The sequence below is a fragment of the Pollicipes pollicipes genome, unplaced genomic scaffold (assembly GCF_011947565.3).
Source record: "Pollicipes pollicipes isolate AB1234 unplaced genomic scaffold, Ppol_2.1 Scaffold_4295;HRSCAF=5057_pilon_pilon_pilon, whole genome shotgun sequence".
Lineage (NCBI taxonomy): Eukaryota > Metazoa > Arthropoda > Thecostraca > Pollicipedomorpha > Pollicipedidae > Pollicipes > Pollicipes pollicipes.
Window position 1 is genome coordinate 16,965,452 of NW_023596461.1, and position 11,142 is coordinate 16,976,593.

General features: G+C 52.6%; 1 long non-coding RNA gene across 1 annotated transcript; it reads right to left on the reverse strand.

Annotated features, from left to right (window-relative positions):
* Positions 1 to 455: 455 nt before the first annotated feature.
* Positions 456 to 11,091, reverse strand: LOC119096282 (uncharacterized). The gene is made up of 3 exons (XR_005094042.1): positions 11,002 to 11,091; positions 8,295 to 8,368; positions 456 to 533 (listed from the first exon to the last, which is right to left on the reverse strand). It is a non-coding gene; the product is annotated as an uncharacterized LOC119096282 (long non-coding RNA).
* Between the last annotated feature and the right edge of the window lie 51 nt (positions 11,092 to 11,142).

Here is an 11,142-nt window from a genome sequence, read left to right on the forward strand (position 1 = left end):
ACCGCAAAACCATGACGTCAAACACCTCGGCCTAGAAGGACGCGTCAGCACACCAACTATGAGTTCTGGCCAACATCCCGACGCTAGTTGTGTACTTCGTCGATCGCAACGAAACCCATTGGCACAACCGCCAATGGTGTACTGACATCACTCGGCAGGCCTTCACAGCCACAAAACGAAGCCAGCGTGAACCGAACGGACCCCGCCCCACGTGTACCGACAGCGCCGTAGATTTCAGACCACAACGTCGCTACAAACTGCAATACGAGGCTAGCAGCACTGCGCCCGGGCCAGGGTGGCCAACAGCACCCCAGGCCGGGCCTCGCATCACTCACCCCAGCCGTGCGCCAGGCCGGCCTCCCGTCCGCCGACGCTCACCTATGTGCTTGTCGATCTCGACGATCTTCTCGAGGGTGGTGGGCTCCATGAGCGGCGAGGTGACGCGCTTCTCGACGGGCCAGCACCACGCCCTCGGACGTCTGGATGCCGATGGCCGTCGAGCCCAGCTTGATGGCCTCGATGGCGTACTCCACCTGGGGGCCGAGGGGGCAGGGCGTCATCGGCGCTCGACCGCAGCTCGGCGGGGTGTCATCGGCGCTTCGCCCCAGCTCGGCGGGGCGTCATCGGCGCTTCGCCCCAGCTCGGCGGGGCGTCATCGGCGCTTCGCCCCAGCTCGGCGGGGCGTCATTGACGCCCGGCCGCAGCTCGGCGAGGCGTCATCACCGCTCAGTCCCAGCTCGGCGGGGCGTCATCACCGCTCAGTCCCAGCTCGGCGGGGCGTCATCGACGCTCGGCCCCAGCTCGGCGGGGCGTCATCGACGCTCAGCCCCAGCTCGGCGGGGCGTCATCGACGCTCAGCCCCAGCTCGGCGGGGCGTCATCACCGCTCAGTCCCAGCTCGGCGGGGCGTCATCGACGCTCGGCCCCAGCTCGGCGGGGCGTCATCGACGCTCGGCCCCAGCTCGGCGGGGCGTCATCGACGCTCAGCCCCAGCTCGGCGGGGCGTCATCGACGCTCAGCCCCAGCTCGGCGAGGCGTCATCACCGCTCAGTCCCAGCTCGGCGGGGCGTCATCGACGCTCGGCCCCAGCTCGGCGGGGCGTCATCGACGCTCAGCCCCAGCTCGGCGAGGCGTCATCACCGCTCAGTCCCAGCTCGGCGGGGCGTCATCACCGCTCAGTCCCAGCTCGGCGGGGCGTCATCGACGCTCAGCCCCAGCTCGGCGGGGCGTCATCGACGCTCAGCCCCAGCTCGGCGAGGCGTCATCGACGCTCGACCCCAGCTTGGCGGGGCGTCATCGACGCTCAGCCCCAGCTCGGCGGGGCGTCATCGACGCTCGACCGTAGCTTGGCGGGACGTCATCGACGCTCAGCCCCAGCTCGGCGGGGCGTCATCGACGCTCGACCCCAGCTTGGCGGGGCGTCATCGACGCTCGACCGTAGCTTGGCGGGACGTCATCGACGCTCAGCCCCAGCTCGGCGGGGCGTCATCGACTCTCGACCCCAGCTTGGCGGGGCGTCATCGACGCTCAGCCCCAGCTCGGCGGGGTGTCATCGACGCTCGACCCCAGCTAGGCGGGGCGTCATCGACGCTCGGCCGCGGCTCGACGAGACGCTGACCCCCGCCGCCGCCGAACCTAACGGTCCCAGCGCAAACGGCTGCGGCGGTACGACCGCCGCTGCAGCTTGAGGGCCACGCATGGTCCCAGGCACCCTGTTGCTATGACAACTATGGAACACGCGCTGTTGGATCACCGGACACACTACCGAGGTGATGCCGAAGGGAACATAAAGCTGCAGGTAGTCTTTGTTGATGCGGTTGGGTGACGTTTTAAGTCATCACACATGGGAGCGAAGGAACCAGTGGCTTTAGGGCTTATCAACATGTCTGATAGCTTTCAAATATGTCTGTCAATCTAAAATGTATTACAGCTTTGTCGACTCGTACCTTCCGGGTCACGCAGTGGTGGTCACTGTCTCAACAAGGAATAATTGGTAGATGGAACCTCAGCCATGTCACTGCTACACTGGCAGTCGGTCATAACTGGATGTATCGGACACAACTGGAAGGAAGGTCTTTTTTAAATGAGCCGACGTGAGAAACAGTTAAAGCAAGATCATTTTTCAAGACCATGAAAGACCATTTACATGCTTCCATGAACATAAGGAGCTTGCGCGTTCCCTAAAGGGGCTGCTCCACATTTATATACAGTTTTGAACTGAAATAGCCAGCTCGAAGATCTTTCGGTACTCTCCACAATCCTGCTCTCAAGACCCAAGCCCCTCTACTTTCTGAGCTATACGTCCGCGAAAATGGGGAAAGGTATATCAGGGAGAGCATTTCAGTCAACTTGGCATTCCTGATGTCATCATAACGCAATTCAAATAATGTCACTTTTGGGCCATGTGGCGATCAAGGCCACGAAAAGATAATCGTCGAAGCACTCATAGCTGGCGTTTGCGAGCGCGACATCGAGACATATCAGCCGTCAAATGGCCCTCAATCAATGTTGTGCAAGGTACCGTGACGTTATCAAATCATGAAGCATTGAGAAGCATATTTACTAGAGTCATAAGTGAGTTTGTTTCATCATATCTGATGCCTGCTTAAATGTCTTTAAATGTGAAACATTCCCTTTAATGGTTATCAGTTCAAACGTGCTATGTTCTGACCGTGGTGAGGACACTTGTGATCATTTGTGATTTTGCCATCTGCGCTGGCAATACAGCGGAGGGGTCACCAGTGACGAACGTCACTAGACTACCGGTGCGGACACTGGACGAAATATATGAATACACTGGACCATTGGTCGACTAACGTCTCTCAATTCACGCGAGGCGCTCAGTGTACAGTTGGCGTGACAGCGCGTTGAAATTGACAGCAGCAAGCAAGCAGCTTGCTAATAATATCATGACAATTAAATAAAATAATATAATAACTACATAATATCGATCACGACACCAAGGTTGAAAAAACGCTCCAAAATCGTTCATGGGAGCAGCGTTTGAAGAAGTAAATCAGACAACTTGTAGTCTTTCAGATACGCCAAGCATCTTGGTGGCTTAAATCGGCTAAGACGATATGTTCACTTCGGTGAAATGGATGTCCTGCCCCTTAAACTTCAGCCCACTGAAGGTTTACAATGAGCTGAAAATAATGATTATAGGCCAAAAATGTTTTGAATTATTTTAGAGCCACAGGGGGTCTATTCTCCAGCTGGTCATTGTAGCTATAAAGTCGCAGAAAATATTCCACTCATCTTACTGGCTATTTTTCTTGGGATATGACATTCCTACACAAGCACACACAGGCTCAATGTTTTCATTGCATAGTTCAGGTCCCTAGATGTATGAACACCAAAGTAAAACATTGAGCCTGTGATGGTACGATTCATCAAAGTGGTCTACCGAAACTAAAATACTGTTATCCAAATACACACAAAAACTTCTCCAAGTACGGCCCATCGACGCTGGCAGGTCACTTACTGTAATGGGTTCCTCGGCCCTCCTAAAATGAATCAAAGCCGACGCGAAGGGTGTCTTGGAAACCGGGGTTTTAGTTGGTGGACTACGACGGTACGCTGCGGGGATAACTTGGACGGCAATACCCAAAAACGTCCAGAACATTGCCCTTACATATATATATATATATATATATATATATATATATATATATATATATATCTTAAGTATATAGATATAGAAGTCTATATAGATCTTACCTGCCAACACTTCTGGGGCGAGGGCGGAAACCCTGCCTTTAGTTCAGAATACTATATCACCAATCAACAACGCGTGTTTTATTTACCCTGGTCAGCTACTAATTGAAAGGGAATGGTTCACATTTGAAGATATTGAAAAAAGCATCACATATGATGAAACAAGCTCGCTTATAACTCTTGGCATGCTTTTAAAGTGGAAAAGGCTGCTCTACACAGCGCAATGTCCTATTGAGTAAATATGCTCCTCAATGCGTCGTGGTTTGATTACGTCATCATACCTTGCTTGAGAGCCAATTGGCGACTGGTATATTTAAAAATTGAGCTCACGAACGCGAGATATGAACGGCTCCACAGTTTCTTTTCTTGGCCTTGATCGCGGCATGACTTATGGAATGACAGGATTTGAATGACGTTATTATGACGTCATAAATGCCAAGATGCCTGAAATGCTCCCCCCTGTATACCTTTCCCCAATGTCGAGGTCGTGTAGCTCAGAAACTAGGGGGTTTGGGTATTGAGAAGGGCAGGATCGTGGACAGCACAGAAAGGTCTTCAGTATGGTCATTTCAGTCTCAAAACCCCATATCAATGTGAAACACTCCCTTTAAGATAAAAAAGACGTGACTGGACGAAGAACACATCCCACGTGTTTTTATACGTCAGCCGCGAGTCATTACATGTGAGTCGCACGTGTAATAGACGCTGGGAGCTGGGACGTCTCACAGGCACCAGTAAAACAGGTGAAACAAGGACCGCCCAGAAGGTGGTATTACAGGCTGAGGCGAGGCAGGTGCCATCGGAACTGGATGGTGTAACAGGCGCAACAGGGACGGCATGCTGCCAAACGCACGCGGCCGGCGCTCGATAAATCGGGCGGCGCATTCCACCGCCACTTGCGCGTGAGCCTTACATCTAACGCATGCGACTCATTCCACAACGGAGTTAACCCGACTGAATTAAGTGAGGCATCCTTGGAAGTACACAGCCCCTGTTGCAATGACAATAAGCAGGACTGATAAGACATTCGAGACGGACGGTCGGCGTACGTCCGGGGCAGCAGCCCGGCCGGGGAACTGAGCGCCAGTGGTGACCCCAGGTCGTCGACGGGCCAGGTTCAGCGGGCCCGGCCGTCCGCGACCGCCGGAGGCCCTTCGACTGAGTACCACTACCTCCGCATATCGGCCACCGCCATTACACCCGAACGACCTTCCGCGCCGGCATGAAACCCGTGCCAAAGTGGTTAAACAGTAAGTACGGCACCGGGTGTGGGGAAGACCTGGCACTCTTGGGTTCGTCGTCCCCAGCCGCCGACGCGCGGACACCGTTCGCCGACGGCCTGCCTGGCGCGCGTCCATGCTGCCATCTGTTGGCGGCACGACGAACCAGGAAGGGGCGGGAAAACGACGACGGGCGGGAAGTCGAATCGACGGCCCGGCCGGAGTACTTCATGCGATGAAGTCATTAGTTTTGTAACCGAAAGTGCATGGTACATGCCCGGGTGGACAAAACCGGCGTGCGCCGGTTGGGAGTCCCGCGCTGTGGAAACAACAGGACGGCCCAAATGGCCAGCTTGCCAACTCATCACCAACGTTGGCGACAGCTTCCAGGCCTACAATCCTGTTCAACGATTTAAAAGCCCACTCGAAAAAATGCCAGGTTGAAAACCATTAATGGTGACGTACTCGCGGATTACTTGTGAGCTTACCTTCCCGGATGCAGTCTTTCAATATGCAGTCATTGCGTTATTCCAACAACATTCCAGCCCACCATTTCGTTGGTCTACGCACTCCCAGCCGACATTTCGTTGTTCTACGCGCCCCCAGTCCAACATTTCGTTGCTCTACGTGCTCCCAGCCCGACATTTCGTTGTTCTACAACACCTCGGCCCGACATTCTGTTTCCTCCAGCAGGTGAATCCACGCGGTTCACCTGAGCCCCCGCCTGACCTCAGGTCGGTGCAGCGAGTGACCCGCTCGCGGGTCTTGGAGTGCTCCCTGAGCCCGCCCATCCGTCTGTCCGCACTCAACGCTTCATCCTTCATCCATGGAACGCCCTTATTGTCCGGGCTGGCTGCAGGCACCAGCCATCAAAGGACTGAAGTGCCCCTCCCCTCCCCCCCCCCCCCCCCCCGAGGGCCCGCACATAGCCCGGAGAATGCTTCCTGTACGAACTAAGTCCCGGTAGCAAAGGATCCCCAAGCGCATACAGTCTTGTCGCTTTACTCTTCAACCCTTTTACATGGCATGGCCCCGCAACAGTAATTGCTGCCCGAAAGGGCTCCAGTCCAAACTAAGGCCAGCAGGGCCGGCTCCACGGCATTAGCGCTAAAACAAAAACCAATACTGGCAGTAGTGTTACAAGATTGCTTTTACTGCAAATGCTTATACATGACATCAGTACTATGCGACAACACTTTTGTTGCAAAAACTTGCACTCGTCATTACTTCTACTGGGAACGCTTATAAAGTCCTCACTTACACACGACATGACTGCTACTGCAAACAAGTATACGTGATATTAGTGCTACACGACAAAACTTATGCTCAAAAGCCCTTTACTGGTAATAACCCCCATGCAAAAACTTATACAGCCATTGCTATGTCATGTCACATGGCATGCTATGTGTGATGTGTGTAAAAACTTATACAGTCATTGCTACGTCATGCCACATGTCATGATATTGCTATGTCATGTCATGCTAAGTCATGTCACGTATGACTGACGTCGTAGCACTCCTGCCGGTACGCATTTTTGCCGCAGCACTGGTGTCGTGACACCAGCAGGGAGTGCGCGGTCGCTGAGCGGCCGGCCGGCAACAGAGGCCGTCGCACCGGCGGTCGGCCGGCGGGCGCGTGACCGGGCTACCGACGCCCGCCGGCCGACCGCCACTAATGACCCGTGATGGACCGGACTCGCCGGCTGACAGCCGGGGCTCGAGTCAGGCAGCTGCGGCCACCGGCCGCGCCGGCCGCTGGTAACGAGTCCCAGTGCGCCACTGACTGGTCAGCTCTCACTGCCGCTGCTGCCGGCCTGCTCGAGCCTGGACACCACCGGCCGGGCCGGGCTCTGGTAACGAGGCCCGGTGGGCCACTGACTGGTCAGCTCTCACGACCACCGCTGCCGTTCCGCTCGAGCCTGGACAGCACCGGCCGGGCCGGGCTCTGGTAACGAGTCCCGGTGCGCCACTGACTGGTCAGCTCTCACTACCGCTGCTGGCCTGCTCGAGCCTAGACACCACCGGCCGGGCCGGGCTCTGGTGACGAGTCCCGGTGCGCCACTGACTGGTCAGCTCTCACTACCGCTGCCGGCCTGCTCGAGCCTAGACACCACCGGCCGGGCCGGGCTCTGGTAACGAGTCCCGGTGCGCCACTGACTGGTCAGCTCTCACGACCACCGCTGCCGTTCCGCTCGAGCCTAGACAGTACCGGCCGGGCCGGGCTCTGGTAACGAGGCCCGGTGCGCCACTGACTGGTCAGCTCTCACTGCCGCTGCTGCCGGTCTGCTCGAGCCTGGACACCACCGGCCGGGCCGGGCGCTCGTAACGAGGCCCGGTGCGCCACTGACTGGTCAGCTCTCATGGCCGCGCTGCCGGCCTGCTCGAGCCTGGACACCACCGGCCGGGCCGGGCTCTGGTAACGAGGCCCGGTGCGCCACTGACTGGTCAGATCTCACGACCACCACTGCCGGCCTGCCCGAGCCTGGACACCACCGGCGCTCGCTGCCGTTTCAACTTACAACAGCTTCTTGTGTACGGTCATTCTGCCAGTCAAAGCCTGCGGTGAGGACACGCGGAGTAGCTGGTAAGAGTGTGTGCGCTAGCATGCAACAGCTGGCTTTTTATGATGAGTATGGCGGTTCTGAAACGATTTATCGATCCGCAAGCCCAATAATCAAGCATAATGCGATGTGGCTTCCCTGCGCTGGATAAGAATGCCCAGTAACTGAAAATGTTCGGCATTGTGGATCTCAAACGTCCAGCAACCATTGTCCAGCTCCAGTCAAGGACTCTGTATGGCATCAACACTCTCACCAAAGTCTTCCCTACGCATAACTACCGTCTCAGTCGATCTAATGGAGCACCAAATGGGGCACTGGCCGTTCAGCAGCGCCCGGCGGCCGTCGGCCCATGTTTGGGTCGCCGTGTCGAGTGGGACAGGCCACGTGCCAACAACATACACGAGGTGTGGCTCATCAAGGGACAGCAAGCACATCTTAATTCATCTTTTAAGGATGAATTGGTGCTTATACATCAAATAGCGCATCTGCACAACAATAGAAAACATGTATATGCTTCCCCATTTGGTGATACACATGAATGTGCTTGGCATAAATGTGCATTGGGACATTCAGTACCTCAACCATGTACATGTCTCCCGATTTCATATTACACATAAATGTGCTTGACACATGTGTTCGTTGTGGCGTTCTGGATCTCAACGACCAGAGAGCGAAATTTGGTCCAACTAGCTCCTTACGGCCAGAGTGAGATGCCAGCCCCATCACCTCACGCCGACCAGAGGGAGCTGTCAGACACCACCATCCGCGGCCGACCAGCAGGCCCCATCAGACACCCACCTGGAAAAGCCGGCCTTCTGGCGAAAAGGTGTTCACGCCCCGGTCATACTCGGAGCGCGTCAGGAACATGATGACTGAAACAAACACAAGCATAATCATAAGACAGCCTTCACATTCTTGTTAAAGGCACACCCACAATTGAATTCAAGGGCTACATTTAATGCTAACATGACATTGTGCATGAACAGTTCCTGAATCACCAGTTCCTGAACCTTTCTAATGCACTGGACTACCGTGGCCATATGGTGTCACCTTCCCCTCACCTTGGCAGACAATTTGTCATTTTGGGAGAAGTTTGAACTAGTGTGTCACATGAAGTATGCAATACTCCCATTCGCCCAGCCAATGTGTGCCTTGTCTTGAGCCACCATGATAAACACCACAGGAGAGAAATCAAACCCATGGTATAGTGTAGCAGTGGACCATATGTGGCAATAGATTACACCCTAGGACAGTGTTAACGTAGGGAAACGGTCACAGCGAAGGCGTGATGCATTAGCCCCTGGACACGGTGAGGTGAGACGCGGTGGCGCCGGCGAGTCGCACGCCGATCGTGTTGCAGGTGGGCTTGAAAGGAGCATAAGAGGTGCTGCTTGGGGCATGTAGGGAGAGTCTCCCTGTCGGCTTCGTGTGCGGCAGTTCGTCGTTGTGTGTGAGGTGGTCAAGCCGCGATGTGACCCCGAATACATCTAGTTTTTTGTTAAATTTGTGGGATAACACTTTTTGTTCATATATATTTTGTCTAAACAAAGTGTTTCAAACTTTTTCAACATATTTTACATAAATATTGTGTGTCACAAACACTACAGAACACACAGGTTGGAAAAAAGCAAGGCAAAGAAATGCATGACTTTCATGGAGGTGAGCAGTGAGTCAAATCAGATTTCTCCTGCAGGGTCAGCTGTTTCAAATCAAAGTGCTGAGCTTTTTAGAATCATCACAAGAAAACCAGCATTACTGTTCAAATTGTATTCACCTGGTGAAACAATGAGTGAAAAGTAAAAAAGGCGGGATGCTCCCTTTAACCACTGCACTTTCAGAACCCACAGCTCACAACATATCATGAGAAGTAGTTTGTCTTTTTAAAAAGGGGGCATGACAGTCATGTTATCATCATGCACCCTTTCACAGGGCATCAGCAACTGCACAGGCCATTTGAGCTCTCAGGGCCCATGTTGTAATCAGGGTTCAAACTAGGGGCCTCCACATGGCACCTAAAGGTGCTAACTGATAAGCCATAATGCTGCCATGGGCATCTGACAACTATAACAGTTAAGTGGTCTTTGCAAGACATTGGTGTTAGTTGTAGTGGGTGAAGTCTCAGACATGAAGGCTACCTACAATGCATCCTAGGAAACTAACATCATTGATCCCAAGTCATCACTTCTCAGCGCAGTACAAGGTGAAATAACATGAAAGGTGTGCAATGAAAGAAGTTTGTCACCCCTGTTGCCTGGGAAAACCTTGCATGACATGTAAGCCAGTGGTACCAGGTGAGAGACAAAGAGCAGGTACATTGTTTGGCCAAGCTCACTGAGCCTGAACTAATGCAGGTAGCTATTTTCAGTCCTGTTCATGGTATTTTTTCCATAGAATCACTATTCTACAATATTGTTTTTAGTAAAATCAATGTTGAACATTGTTCACTGTCACTGCACCAAAACAAAATTTGGTAAAGTTGTATGCAGACAGCTGACATCTCCCTCAAAATCATTCCTATGGTAGCAGACTTCCATACCCTCATCACCTCTTCTAAAATCATGGCATCTTTTTTTAGAATAGCAACATGAACAAGCCCCTTATCTTTTTGAGAAATAACACAATGATCAACTATCCAAACATGAAACAGATAAAACCAAGGGAACAGTTACATTTGGTCATAAGGCTGCACCACACAATTTTGCCACCAGCCAACAATGGAAAAACATATCACAGTAAAGGTGCTATGTCTGGCATATCTGTGATGAGATTTTAACCCTGAGTTCAGTCACGCACAGTACATCTGTCTTAACTGCTGTGAGACCAATGCACAGTTACAACTGATCACAGTGCACAGAGATCCAATGTTTCAGGGATAGAAGACAGCAGACATGACATTAGTTAAAAAGTGGTCCAAGAAGGATTTTCAATATCCACACATAATACATGGGTTGCATTCCTAACACCTTTATAAACATGTCCTGGGAATTAGGGTACTCCTGCAACAATAATAAGGCATTGGGAGGCTCATGTGTACGGTACGACCAGTTACAAAGCATAATTTAGACATTCCTCTAATAAAATGTGCCACAAAGCATTGCCACACCTGCTGATCAGGTAGTCTGCACCCACCAATGTCACCCATGAGGGCAGGTCTGTCTCTCATAGATAAAACCCCATTTATCCATTTTTAGCCACCCGGCATTTTCATGCCATGTGATTCGCCTTCTCGTACTGGATTTGATTATTCAACCATTGCTGCAAATTTCACTTTTAGCTGAAAAAGGGCTAAAAGGTTGGTGAAAAGTTTGACAAACATTTTAAATAGCAGAATTTAGCATGAGAAGACAGATCAGCAGCATTAACAACGCAAAACAGCCAAAAATGAACACACCGGGTTTTACCTTACGACGACCGAGATGGAAACTGAAGTCAAGAGAAAGGATCATTGTCGCTGTAATTTGGATTTACGCTGCTGGTGCTTGTAGCTGTCTTCTTAAATACTTACGTTGCTGGTACCCGAAGCTTTGTTCTTAAATGCCTTTGCCGGTTGTAAACTATGGCTGATATGCGATGGCCTGATGACAGACTCCAAAAGGCCACCCGGCAAAATTGCTTGCAAAATAAAGCAAGTCACTAGCCTTAGCGT